Source organism: Bacillus rossius, chromosome 6, assembly GCF_032445375.1.
Source record: "Bacillus rossius redtenbacheri isolate Brsri chromosome 6, Brsri_v3, whole genome shotgun sequence".
In the NCBI taxonomy this organism is placed as follows: domain Eukaryota; kingdom Metazoa; phylum Arthropoda; class Insecta; order Phasmatodea; family Bacillidae; genus Bacillus; species Bacillus rossius.
Window position 1 is genome coordinate 41,877,302 of NC_086334.1, and position 15,435 is coordinate 41,892,736.

General features: G+C 37.0%; 1 protein-coding gene across 1 annotated transcript in view; it reads left to right on the top strand.

Annotated features, from left to right (window-relative positions):
• Positions 1 to 15,435, top strand: part of LOC134533094 (sterile alpha motif domain-containing protein 5-like) — a 263,623-nt gene that overhangs the window by 230,912 nt on the left and 17,276 nt on the right. The gene's annotated exons all lie outside the window — the stretch shown is intronic.

The window sequence follows — 15,435 nt, forward strand, 5'->3', positions numbered from 1 at the left end:
CCCCCCCCAGGTGGTTAAAGCCCCAACATTTCGACAATTTCAGGAATTTAAAATATCTATTCTTTCGAGATGGAGTGTTCCAAACCATTCGAGGTCCTGAACATCCACTTTCCGCAAAAGTGAAAGCCCCAAAATTTCGAAATATAAGAATATATATAATTGGATTTTGGCATGTATGACATCGATAAACTCTTACACCGTTTGACCGATCTCCATGAAAGTTGGCACATCGAAGTGTTTTTTTTATGGAGAAGGTTTTTATACTAACCATTTTTTTTGTAACTCGCCGCTAGATGGCGCTGTAGCGCATCAACTTCTAAACCTTTCAATCGATCGACATGGGTAAACAGAAAACCATAGGTCAGAGATACACAAACAGTAATTATGTGTCATTTCTTAATGTCCACCACACTGGACATATCGCTATCCATTTTGCTGTAACTCGCGGACAATATATCACCCGGTGTTCAGCCCGGGCAAAGCCGGGTACTGCAGCTAGTATTGTAATAAATTTGATGTAGTGTTTATTTTTAAATTATAGTAACTTGTCACAATGCTACTTTAATTTTGAAAGCGCTACTTAAGATTTTTAAATACAGTAGTATAGACCATTTATGCCTTACAATTGTTCTGATATTTTTATATTTTGGTTGTAATTAAGTTAACTTTGTAATATAATCTCGAGTATATTTTTTCGTTGCCATAAAATAGGGCCATAGCTGGAGCGCCTTCTTTGACCATCCTTCTGCGCCGCCCCCCTGGGGGCCCCACACGAGTGTTGCGTGGGAGGAGGAGGGTAATTAACCCCTGGGTTTCTCTTAGCAGGGCTCGAGGCCCAATTAGCCTCGTAGGGGTCGCCTGGCGGCGGGAGTGTCTCCTGTGCGACGCTGTCTGCGCGCAGGCCTACCTTTCTCCCACAGGGTGTGGGTAAAACAAGTTGTGCGCCCCAGGAAGTTCCTTTACACATACCGCGGGCCGAATTACACGCAGTTCAGCTCTTACGACTTCTTTGTTTTCAGATTAGAAGACGACGCACATAGGCTTCTCAGACTAAATCAGCCCAATGTTTGACTTATTTTTGTTTATCTACACTATTGCTGGTTAATCAGCAATGTCGCTATCGCCGAAAAAAATGTGTTTTTTTTTTTTTTACCTATCTTTCCCATTGCAATAATTATTCAAAGAAAACTAAATGTTCATCGATTAACGATTTTTTTACACATTGTTTTCCATGTAAGGAAAAAAAAATTCGTGTGTCCAAAGTTTCTATGCCTACGTAATAGATTTAAAAAAAATTAAACGGGCTAAATTTGTAACTGAGGGAGAAAAAAAAAGATGTTCAGCCACTACTTAATGTATTTTTTTCCCCAACAAGCCGAATAATTCGATTGAAGCCATGTTAAAAATATTTCGCAGATCGACTGCAATCTCTATAAACAACCACTTTATGCATTAAATGCCTAATTGGTCTACACAAATATTTTACTGAACTGGCATGCGGGTTTATTTTTCAGCCTTAAAGTACTAATTTTCTTTTCTTTTGCAATGTTGATGGGCCTAAGCAAGTGTTTTTAAAATGCGAGACATCCTGGCATTTTAATTTCTAAGGATATACATTCTTTCAAGTACTATACAAAATTTTGCATGTGTAATTTCTTAGCATTCGGTGTACGTCATTTATTGTGAGTAATTTCGTGAATGCGACGGAAGTCAAGGAACGGAAATGTGTAGCAACCACGGTGCTGCCATCTGTGGTGGATGGCGCAAACCAAAGTTCACAAATACACAGGGGAAACATTATACATAGTATTAATTGATCTAATGAATTTTAACAAGATGAGCAGTATTTCAGTAAAATTCCTTTTCGAAAATCAGGTACAAAGCCGGAGTCTAGTATTTTTTCAAGTCTGTTTAGCTTCAATCAGAGCTGTTTCATTATACAGTTTAACATTTTGGCCTGCAAATGGAATGGTTCGACAGTGCAGATGCTGCGGCAGCGAATTCTAGCGATAAGTGCGGGAAACTACTTTCCATTCGCACCAATAAAGGTAGTTGAAAACACAATTAATTTGCGTATATTTATCACGCACGTCATCATTTAAGGGAATTATACGTTAAATATGGCGTGAACAGTTTCGTATTATAAGTGAATTTGCAACACGAGAACACATGAATTTGTTCGTTACGGAGGTTAGATGTTACGTATCACACTGACAAATACTGAAATACATGATTTTTTTTTTTTACACGGAAAAGCAATTCCTGCTCTGGGGCAGTGCTTACGAGACTATATCTGGCAGGAAAAGGGGCTCACGTCGAACAACAGGCCGACTTCCTCAGCAACCAGCCTCTGGTCGATCTCATTTGTTTCCAGAGAGGCGGACAGGCAGGTTATTCCCCGGGGAAATTGAAAGCGGTAGCCACAGTTTAGCGATACATTCTGCGGGGGGGAAATGGAGTTTTTCGGCCTTTATTTCCTGGTCTGGAAAGGGGAACAAAAAATATATATTGGAGGCTGGGTGGGGGCCCCTTTCTTTCCTCGCAGGAAGTTGTGGGGGCAGGTCACCCCTTCCCGGCGATGAAATTTTGGTTCCGGTGCGATTGGGGGGGGGGGGGGAGAGAGAGAGAGAGAGAGAGAGTGAGAGAAGAATGAATAGAAACGGAGTTCAGGGTGAAAAGAGGCGATTTGCGCGTGGTTGTCCAGTCTGCACGTGTGTGAAAAGAAGACTCAAATCTGCGAGTGGTTTTTGGAACTCAAGAACGTATAGTCACGTGCGTGCTATTGCTGTTTTGCAGAATTAAAGCGTGCATGTATAAGTTTAATTATAAATTCGCCAATTTTACCTTGATTAATCCTTTTGTCCTTGGGTATATTTGTCTGAGTGAGGCAAAGCGTTACGGTCCCTTTTTTCTTCTTGTTTTTCCCCTGGCGGATCGAATACATATACGACTTGAACACTCGAATCAGATGTCCTAGAAATTAATTTTTTTTTAAATTTTCCTTTTTAGTTCCTGAAAAATGTCACTCTTCAGGATATAGGTTTTTCTGTGAACTTAACCCACCCGTAAATAATTTAATAAAGAAATGTGTTGAAAACGCTGTATTTTTGTAGTTTTCGTTATTCGTTAAATACTCTTTGACAAGTATAGTATTATGTATGTTACATGAAATATACTTTTCAGGATGGTCTAAAATATTATAAATATGAATTTTTTTAAACAGAAACAATAGTGCTTCTGACAAATGTTAATACGATCAAACACATTTCCCAGTTTATGTTATAAATTAAATCGTTATGTTTCTAGAAATAATTGTTAAGTGCTGTTTATCCAAGACAAGTACCTAATCAATCAAAATATTTTAAGCAGCACTATCACTGCACCTTAAAATCGCAGTGCAAAATGGAACACTGACCAGCATATAAGCAATAATCGAAATCATAACCGAACTCTTACCAAATTTACGTATATAAAAATATTTGAAAAGTTATTTGTTTTCCAAAATATAGATACTTATATAATTATGACAGACAACCCCATTAAACTTAATTACAAGAAGTATTGTAGCTATTTTGAAGATATAGAAAAATAAAGAAAATACCACAAAATAGATGATAAGGGGGAAAAAAATAGTGCTTGAATAAATCAATGATTGAAAGAGTCAAACATAAATCGAAGACTAAGCTGCTAGAACTAACCTCGTCAATCCCATTTTGAAATACTGAATGGATAAACGGTAATATAGGCGAATTAATTGCACACTATTTTTAGGTGTCCAACTCAAAAACCTCTTTGATTAAAAGCCAATGTTTGTAAGGAGTGCTTTCAAATTTTTGTTGCTATTGTTTTATCAGCGTGAAAATAGAAAAAAAAAAGTGAAAGATATTATGTAAATGTTCTGACGAACTAAATCAAATTTTGGAATGGTTGCTGCGTGTAAGATTTTTTCTTATATATTACAAATTATTTATCACATCTTATAATTATGGATGATTATTTTGAGCAACAATGGTTTTCTTTGACTCCACTATTGTTCGTTATTGTTTACGTAAGTGTTTATCAGGCAGTTAGGTTCTATATTTATGAATTACATATTAACAATTTAAATTTGCACAGTTGATGGGTAATGACGGGTGGTAGGCATCTTTTTTGTAGCAGTGGCCTCTTCTGATCGGAAAAACTGGCAATGAGACGGTGAGATTTAAGTTAAGGACCTCCTATCTCTCACTGCGTTGTTAATAAAAAACATTAATTCGCTCTCGCGGAAAGCATTGTAGTTTCCAAATCATAAATGGTGTTTCTCAAGGTCATCGTTGTTACCATGACGACTTATTCGTCGCGACCATTCAAAGCGTCTATTTTCGTTCCGGCTGGTTTTGTTTGCTATTTAGTGGCGTGCGCGTTGATTACATCTTGATTGCATGTTCGTGCTAACGCAGTCTATAATTTCCTGTTATTGATAGGAGGTCGAGGAGGTTAAATTTTTTTTAAACTGATGTCTTAATTTAGTTTTTTATCTAACAGAGATTTTGTCCTTTGACTAGTACTAGTCTTTAACTTTCTTAGGCGCGTGATGGATAATTGATAAGTGAATTTTTACTTTGCGCGCGCACCTTACAACGAAATTTTCCAGGAAGATGGCGGGCCAGCGTGTATGAACATAAATCCATATATAGTCACTTTCATAAACTAAGGTACATACCAATCGTATTGCTGTGCCAAACGAAACTTTATTATTGTGAAAATAGCCTGAAATATATTTTGTAAAATACTTAAAATATTCATAGTAAAGAGTAATTTCAAGTCTTAAAAAACTCGAGGATATTATTATAATAAATATTCTTTCTATCTTCTGTCAGTCTTCATAGCCCATAGTGCGCGGTTAATCAGCTAAAGGAGCGAGGTTCAAAACTTGGCAGTAAATATTTTTAACTTTTTGACTACAGATTACTTAATTATACAAACTGTGCTTTAAGCAAATAAATATGAATACACATTTTGTTTATCGTATTGCTATGATTATTTCGAACTAGGTGGGCCTATACCCTCATTTTTTACTTAAAGTAATATTATATTAATTACTTTTGTTAGGAAATGAATTTCCATGAATACGCATGGATAATAAAAAAATGTCTTTATAATATAACAACTATCCTTAATTACATTAATAATTTATAGTCATCTAACGTGTGTGGAAACTATACAGTATTAACTTTTAAATTAATTTTAACGAGGTAGGTAGTATTTTAATCAAATTTCTTGTCAAAAATCAGGTCGAACCTGGGATTTAGTATTTTTTTTCATTTATTTTCCGTTTTTTATTGGAGACGTTTCATTATATAGTTAAACCTTTCGCTCTGCAAATCGAATGATTCGCTAGTCTACGTAGCTGCTCCGGTAACGTATTATAAGGCTGGTGCGAAACTACGCGTGTGTCGCATTCAGATATTTATTGATTGTTACTGATTAGGCCTACTGGTACATATAATTTATAATTAAAACATCATTTTATTGCTTATATTGATAAAAACTGTGTTTATAAACTCTTTCAAGTGTATTTATAACCCAATGCGGACGTAAGAGTCCAAGCGCCCAGCCCCCGCATGGTAGACTCCTGTTTGTAATTGATGAATGAAATTTTTCATCCCGCATGTAAGTGCCCAGGGCTTTCCCTGTGTCTATGCAGGTTTTACCTGGGCCCAACTTGACTAGAGTTAAGAAGTGAGGGGATTTAGTCATGGCGCCAATCGTTGCCATGGCTAGAGACCTGGAAAATTCGCGAGTTCATTTCGTGTTATGCTAAAATTCAAATAATTATACCTTAGTGCTGCTTCTGTCATTGGTTCACTGTTAATCTGGAGGACTGAGGGCCAATTAGAGATCCTCACTCATAGAAGTGTCGAATCACAGGCCACCCAGTCGAGATGACTCAGAAGTCAGCAGCCAATGAACAGTTGGCATTTTCCCGAGTGTGTAGAGGATATTGGAGTCTATCCTGGAGGTCATTGAACCCGCGAATTTTCCGGGTCTCTAGCCATGGCTGACTAATCTCCTCCTAGCACGTGCATGGGCTTAAACCCAGCATGAGCAGAGCGTATAGGCTTTCGGCCTGAGACGCAGTTAAGTCTCCTCCCTAACCCGGACCCCTCCCAAATACACTTAGTTTTTAGTTAGGTTAGTAAACAAAATCCATAGATCGCAGTCTGCACCTTCACTTCACTTCACTTCACTTCACTCCACGACTACTTGGGGTCGCCGCCGCTGGCCTCTGACGTCACGCTGGTGGAGGAGGAAGCCACGCCAGGATGGACTCTGGAGGATGTAGAGGAAAAGTACCGCGCTCCCGCACTTGGAACACTTTCGTCGTGTCGTACGCAAGTGAGACCCACGCGTGATTGGTTGGTTGTGCTGGGGAGATGATGCACTGGTGGTTATTGGGAGGCGAGGCGGCCATAGTGTGGCGGGCATCACCAGAATTGGGACGGACGGATTGGGCTTGGAACTACGAAGACGCTCTGAGCTGATAGTGGGAGAGGCCATTCTGTTTTTTTGTTAGCGAGTGGCCAGAGAGACTCCAGTTGCAGTTTGAGAAATTACCGTGGCCGAGTGGGCGAACCGTCCGAACTGCAAGCATTAATCCTCCCCAACCCCCCCTCTTTTTTGCTACGTCATTGAAGATGATTTTATAGAGCCTTCAAGGCAAAATATTTTTCAGTGTTATTATTTAATTTTATTTTATAAAATTTGCAGGACGTACCGCCATGATATTAAGCGCATTACACCAATTTAAACTCTATTAATCTCTTAAGTTTTTTTTAATTTTAGTTAAGAAGGCGTTGAAGTATGGAGTTGCCTTTTTTTAAATTATACTTCTAGTAGGAGCAGTTATACGATAACCCATGTTTAAGTTAAATTTTTGTTGTTTGTTAACAGACATGACTATTCTATTACGTCAATATGATCAGGAATGTTATTTAGTTTTCATTAAATGTCTTATTTATATATTATGGTCAAGTAAATATTATAATAAACATGTTGCAGTCAGGTGACTTTCAGAAAATTCTGTTGTTGGGTTTTGCTAGCCTTGTATGGCGTGACTGTAGTGTGGGTTTTGTTTTATTGTGGCAGGCCTCTCCGCGACTCCTCCCACAAGCGTATTCCTGTCCACGCCACTGGTGTTGCCAGCCTCGGCAAGCCGCAAGCCGCCCCGACGCGACGCCATGCCACTCGTGAAATCTGATCTCGCAGCGATACCGTCACACCCTCCCCCTCAGACAGTTTTTTTATCTCTCATCTCCCCTCCCATTTCGATACAAAGGCAGATAAAAAAACAGCTGGGTGTTTGATGTTGACTTCTCTTTTTATTTGCACCTTATTTAGTTCGTACAGGCCACGTAATATCAATAGCTAGCTTTAGTAACTTTTTTGTTGGTTTGTTGGTTGTGGTTGGGGGTAATTATTTGAGGGCGTGATATGAAAATAAATACAGAGAATCATACTTAAGACACGAAACATGACTCTTAGTCGTGATGCGATACGAGTTGGGGATTGGAATTCATGCGTAACGAATAGCGTAATCGCGTGGGGTTGTGTGTGTGTGTATGTGTATGTGGTAGAGGGGGGGGGGGGAGGTGGCTGTGTCTTGTATTTTAATTAAAAAGTGTAAAGATTTCGGATACGATGCACGTCATCTGAGTAAATTCCTGAAGTAATTGGTACTAAAATATAAAGTGGTAATAGTTGGTAATTACTCAGTATGTATTTTTTGCTGCTTTAGTCACATGGCGCATATTTCTTTGCTTCCGTTCAAAACTTTTGTAATGAACAAGTGGTTTATACAATCTAATATTCATTCATATATTGTTACTGTAGCTGATATTTCCTGTGAACATTAACCCTACATGCGTAATATGTTATCAAAAATTAATTTTGTTTAGGAAGTATCAAATTGCCATGTCTTTACTTTGCTGGACATAGGAACAGTAGGTGACTATTCAGTTACTGTGTACTAAATACAGCACGATAATAGAGCTCCCATTATAGAAATAATGAAAATCACTGTCAGCTAAGCAGCTGTCAGAGTTGCGATAATTTTACCCGAAATTTACTCAATTTTTGTACGGACTTTCTTCCGACCACGACCACAACATCCAGGGTCGTAGGCCGGCAGCAGCTGGATGCGGATGTTGACTCGAGCATTTTCGAGTCGAGCGGTGAACTAATCGGATCAACTATAAACTTAGGTTTAGCTCGTTTAAAGAATTTATGTGCGTAACAGCGCGACGTAAGATAGTATAGACGCGGATTTGTGTTTAGACTGTCATCAAATTGATTGTTCGCGTTAAACCACAATGGTTGATGAGTTCTCAAGGCGACGTGATGTTACTGAAAGAGAAAGGAAAAAAAAGAAGGATGAGGATGGGGAGAGACGAAATCATCATCATTTGCGCGACTTATCACACGCGTAATAAATAATAATAACACTAAGTGTTTATGTTTCGAAAATATTTGTGCCAGAATAACAAATGCAAGATAAGTATCGAGTTAAAATTTTAGAAATAGCCCTTTAAAAAAAAGACTGAAAAACGGAAGAATAAAAAAACAACATGGCGCTTGAGACCGAGTCTTCAGCAGATTCGTTGCCGTCATCGACTCTTCCTCCTGCCTGCTCGACCCAGGAAAGTGCGCCGTGACCCGGAACCGAATCACTGCCGGGCCGTCCTCCCGTGCTGCCATCGTAAGGGAGCTAGAGGAACTACTCCCGTGTTAACGCGCGTCTTAATTACGCTGTTAATTCCCGCCGACTTCATAAACTCGCGAGGCATTGCTCGCCCAAGGAGCTTCGCTAATGCGATCTGTGGGGATGGCTAATGCGCAGTTATGAGTCCGAGTGACGTTCGAAAACGCGCATGTCAAGTTTTCAGTTGTGCCCAAGTTATAGAAGCCCAGATGCGCTAAATGTGACAGACATTTTTCTTCATAACCTCAAAAAAAGGCGAGGCACAGAAAAATACTAGGCGGTATTTTCGTCGTTAACGAGTCAAATGACACTTAAAGCGGTCACTCCGTAACTTCAGTGTGAAAATATAAATGCTTTTGAAGTACTGCACTCTTTAGAACTTAAAATACTTCATTGTTGACTTTTCAAACTTAAAAACAATAGTTATGTTACTAGTTAATCAGTTTTTAACTGTAAAGGGCTTCTTGAAATTCAACGATTACGATTAGATTACTGTAACGAGACGTAAAGCGTTCTAAAAGACTTTAATAATCTGATACATCTAAGAAATATTTAGTTAATTTTTTTTATTTACGTCAAAAATGTATATTGAGGCTCTACGCATCATTTGTCAGTATTTCCATGCGGCAAAAGTTACGCTTTTTTTAAAACAAAAAAAAAAATCTATCAGTAAATTATTTTATATCATGATGCTTGTAGTAATTTTAAGACAAGTAATTGTCATGGAATGAAAAATTAGGTCTCATATTCACTTAAAATAATTACCTGTTAAAAATTTTTTTTTTTAAACACACTTTTGGGGCCTATCTACACGGAGAACGTAATGCATTACAGAATTTAAGCTTTCTGCGTGAGACCAAAATAAGGTTTCATTAATTTCACTTGGAGATTGTACCTGAAGTTATTTCATGAGGTAGCTAGTTTCAATAAATTGTAACTGGTAATATTATATTAGAAAAACAATTTCTTGCTATGGGTAAGTCCTAATAATTGTAAAGAAAGTACTTTAAGAAATAATTGTAAATAAAAATGTAGCGGTCCTTTCAATTTTAATGAAAATTATATAACTTAAAAAGTTAACATATGATAAAGTTTAGCGTAAATATAAAGTAGTGAACTGATTCCTACCTAACAACCTTAGTCAATAGTGAATAATTCGAAATGCTTCCTTCGGATCTGGGACGAACTTTGGGAATGGCCGAAACATCAGTGAATAAGATTTCGCGTAACACTGACGCAATGACAAAAGATTAAACCTCGCCAAAATTAAACCCCGATTAACTTCAAACTAGTTTTTGTTCCCGGCTCTACATCTTCCCGAGAGGAACGTTGCGGATAATTCGCAAGTTGCAAGGTCTCCGACGAAGACATTCCTGGAGCAAATGAAACGACGTTTCTCGGCGAAGCTTCTGCAAATTAGTTTTAAGTTCCGCGAGAGAATCTAATTGTGGGTTGAAAAGAGGCGGAAGTTAATTTGCGATCCAAAATAAAATTCTGTGATTTTTTTTTTCTTCGCCGGGTAAAACTTCGAATATTTGGAGTCGAAGGTCGCGTATAAGTGATGAGAGCTATCTGGGCTCGACGTAAATTCCTTATCTCCCCTCTGCTTCTTCCTTTTCCGTTTTTATTGGCATCTTCCTTTTCCTTTTTAATTTTTTGTCGTCTTCTGTGGTAGATGTTTAAAAAGAAAACATCTTGTTGGAAAACGGTGTCGTTATTTCAAGGTATCAAATTATTTGCTGTAGGCTACTATGTTTTCTCGTCGGTAAATTTATTGTTGACCAAGAATTTCGTATGTATTACACTCGAAACCTTAAACACACGTGAACACGTAAGAGTTATATTATTCACTCAATATATGCTTACCTAAACAATTGTTCAATTGTTTCCGAATCCTAGCAAAAATTGGCGCCCACAGGATATAAAATGTTCAACTTATAAAATATTTATATACTATGTTCTTAATTCTGTATATTTTGTAAACAATTCGTACATAATATAATTTAAATTCATTTAAATGCAGAATATATTATCCATATAGGCTGGATCTGCGGCCATAAATACAAATCAGATAAAACTTACGTATTTAAAGGGGCTACAGCAACTACCAGAAAATTCATGCAACCTTCTAGAAAAATACTTTGGAACAGCGAAAACTGGTGTAAAAATTTGACTGTAACACAAAAGCTCCTCTTTCGCCAAGAATAAAAAACCATTATGAATATTATTTCACTGACCTAATGTCCTCAATTTACATTTGACAAATGCATTTCATTGCGCCTGATAATTTTCCCGTGCGTCATTCTGCGTCATGAAAGTATCTGCTTGCAGACGGAACTTTTGGCTGGCATTTTATTTACTTTGATTATTTCAACCTTAACTTCTCGTGGACTGAGAGGTCACAATAATAAGAAAGAAAAACAAAATGTTTTTACTTGGTATGGGGAAAGAATTATTAGCAAACGCCCTTTTAGTAAGGAACCATTCCGGAATGAGCTTGGAGTAACTTGATAAACAATTGAACGGGATTCGAACATGGTTTCCCCGAATGCTTCTATCATTCGTGATTCTCAGATCGAAATCACTGATTGGAAGGGATGGTACATAAACATCTCCATTACAGGTATGTTTGGACAGCCTTTATCTATAGTTTATTAACCTTTTCCAAGTTTGTATGAATTTTTGTATGCTTATTTCAGCAATGTCTCGCTATAAATTTGGCGGCAGTACACTGTGAGAAATGTCAATAATCCTGCGGACTTTCCAACGAAGAATTTATTTCAAATAAACGAGGAGTACTTCGTGATTTCAGTTAGCTATATCGTCGCAGGAATTATCCTTTATATTAACTTACGAATTCTATTTTTCGGTATGTGAAGGTTAAACGCACACGCGGAAGAAATATTTCTACTTAAGCAAGATTATTCTCGTGGATTCACTTTCAAAGTAAGCGAACTTTGTTCCAGTTAATTTACGAAATTTACGAAAATTCCTGGATAATTTTTAATCAGCGTTTTTCGTAAATTTAAGGTAAAGAATGTTAACAATTTAAGTTCGTTCTTTTTTTAATGTTCATTCGTTTGAGTCAGTAAAAGTAAGACTTATTCATGTATTATCTCTTCTTCTTTACCCCGTGCCACATAAATGCAGGACATGGTACCCTTAAAATTAAACAGTAAGTGAAGTCTTGCGGCATAGTAACTATAATCTCTATCATAAACGCTAAATAATTTTCATGAAATGATAAAGAATTAGACTTATTCACAAACAAACGCACTAATATATAATTTAATTTTATTATATTTACAAATTCACTCATTCGTTCGCATTATATTAGTCAAATTTTTAGTCTGCGATTTTTTTTGGTGTAAAATGACTGATTTGTTTTACATAGATAAAATTGTATGTGCGATAAATGTTTTATGTCATTTGGGTGATAAAAAATAATTGAATAAGCGCTCTTCTCAGCGTAATTTTTTTTACTTGAATATTTGAATTGATCTAATCACATTTCAGACTAGTTTTTTTTTTGTTCCCCCCCCCCCCCTCATCAAAACATTTAAAATTCATAGCTGCCTCTACTAACCACTATTGTTTTCGAAGTTAAATTTGCCGTTTTCCTTTATTATAAGATTTTATTCGCAGATTCAGGTCACGGTATTGTGCTTTCTTTTGCCTCCGTACCGCGGAAGGAAGTGGTATCCCATCGCGGAATCACCCTGCCAAGATAACTTCAGGTGCGTCGCAGCGTCCAGCTCGAGCCACTGTCTGGGGTCCTCAAAAGGGAGCAGTTACGCCTCATGCAGTAGCAATGTCCGACTCGTATCTAGGAGGTCGGGGGACCGATCAGGATCGTCTGGAGTGGGAGTGAGCTTTTTTTCCCTCGGGGTTTTTCCACCCTACTATAGTCGCCGCACGGTAAGTTCGTACTTTTGGGAAGAACTGTTGAAAAATGGAACTAAGAATATTTGGTTTACTATTGTGCAATTTGTTTGACAAATAAATAAACAAAATAGGACGACATATTTTATCAAGCTATTACGTTTCCGTACGTGTGTATGAATACTGAAATAATTTGTATTTGTTAATTTTATATGTAAGTTTTTAAACACGCGTGGCAACGATATTTATCGGTATGTTGGCTACACACTTGAAGAAATAGTTCCTTAGTATGTAATTTTGAACAGCTGAAATAACGATAAATATTGCTTAAAATGTTTCACATATGTTTATTTCCAGATCCTGGAGTAATATTGTTTAATATATACGAAAGTGAAGTTATTTTGTTTACAGATGACGTTGCAAGCTGTTGCGGATGAATCACCTACGTAACTGTGTGTCGGCCCGAGCCATGTTGAACGCTTGTTTGCTCAAAACGACTTCTGATTTTCCGAAAACATCCAGTGTATTTGTGTACTAATTAATTTTCTAATTTTAAAGGGTTGTCTTAATTGTAACTTGTAGTGAACTATTGCTTTTACAGTGTAACTTTGTGTTAGTTATTACGGTTTGTTAGGTTATTAAAATGAATGTAAAGAAGGAGACAGCAAGATATTATCAACGTGGCACGAAGAGTTACGATGTTAATGAATACAGGTCAACTGGAACAGGGTAATGTCACAGAAATGACAGCATTTCTTCTAGATCTGGGCGTCACGACCGTGAAAAAGTGAGTGACTAATTAACACGTTATGAAAGTATGTGCGTGAAAACGTTCCGTTAGGTTGGGGCGTGTTTGTAAAATAGTGTAAAAGTACCTTCCTCGCAGCTTTCTTGTTTTGAATGTCGGGCAAATTACAAACAGACACGTTCTTATATTTTCGGTTATATATTAGGTAATGGATTTATCTGCTGTGCACCCGTGGAAAAGGTTGCAGGGCTGTTCAAGACAGCACATTAAATAATACATAGGTCCCTAGAGGTCAGTATAGGCCTACAATTAAATACTGTAAACATAATTGTGTAAACAATGCGTAGCGTTTTCTTTCATTTGTAAGCATTTTCAACCCACAACATCAAGGAGGAGGAGGAGGTTCACCGACTAAAAAATAGCAATTAATGTATATTATTAATTTAATTCAAGTAAAAAATGTATAATTGTGTTTACATTTTAGTGCAGTCTTTCTGAAAATTATTATAATCTTTTGTTTTGCGAAAAATACCCGTATGTTTGGTAAACATTAGAGATTATAAAATCGGTATGATAATTTTTTTTTTAATTATTGCTTCTAAGGTGCATTTAATTATCAATTTGAGTTTGCGTAGGTAGGAATTTTTACAATGTAGTTGGTAGCTAATTATTTTTGGCTAGTACACACACTATTAGTAGATTTTTGATAAAAATACTGATAGCTTCATGAGTTTTATTACAGTATCAATTCTAGTGGACGATATAATATGTAGGCTTTTTTGCATTATTTTAAAATCTAAGATTAATTTTTTTATAATGTCCTTGCCAGAAAAGTGTTACTAACTTGTTATTTTCTATTCACAAATGACCTCTCGATGTAATGGCAGTGATGTGCCTGGCACTCACGGCTTTAGGAAACTAACAGTTTACATAGCTACCTCATACTGAATAATTTCTTAAAGTTAAATTCTTCATAAATGATACTGACATAATTTTCATGCTTTCAACCATAGCACTTTGTGATATAGTAATCTCGAAGCAGCAAAATTTCTTTAGTAAAACTTAACATCAATTTTTATAGATATTATGTGAAGACACAGCACCACGCTGGGTTTAAACTCTAAACTATAAAAATTTGCTTAGATTTTTTTAATATTTAATATTTGAATTATTAAACATGGTGTTATGACATTTTCTACTGACATTTAACCAATTATAAAAATTGCAGTGTAATTTTATTATCCATTAATTACATCCCTATTTGACAGTTACCCAACCAAAACATTGCCATGTGGTAGTCACATGGTTTTCCACATGGCAATGTTATTGTTGATATTTGGCCGAAGGATACATAGTCACCTTGAAAATAGATCCCAGCTTGAAGCAGGGCTTCCTAAAAGTATGAACTTACCGTGCGGCGACTATACTGCAGGCTGGCGCAATAATTGAAGCAGAGCCGTTTACGAACACCTAAAGTTAGTTTAACAAGAAAACCATAGATCATTTCATTGATGTTTAACATCTTAGCTCTCGGTATGCGCCATTTGGTAGGAGCAATTTCATGAATGGAACGGAAGACGCGTGGAACGGAGATGTGTAACCACGGGGCTGCCATCTGTGGCGGATGGCGCGATCCAATATTCACAAAGCCAGAAGGAAACTCCATACTATTAACTGTTTAGTGAATTTTTAACAAGATTGGTAGTATTTTGATAAAATTCCTTTTCGAAAATTTAGCTCCAAAGCCGGGGTTTTAGTATTTTTTGTTATGTCTTTTTCGCTTTTATCGGAGCCGTTTCGTTATATAGTTTAACATTTCGCTCTGCAAATAGAATAATTCGATAGTCGACGTAGCTGTTCCGGCAACGAATTCTAGCGGTGGCTGCGGAAACTACGCGTGATTCGCGTCTATAATTTTTGGCTGGAACAATTGTTTTCCGTGTATTTATCACGCTCGGCATCATTTTGAAGAATTCTGCGTTTGATTGAGTGTCCGAGTTTCGTATTATTAAAAGTGTATTTGCAAGTTGAGAACACATAACTTTGCTCGTTACCGATATTAGAT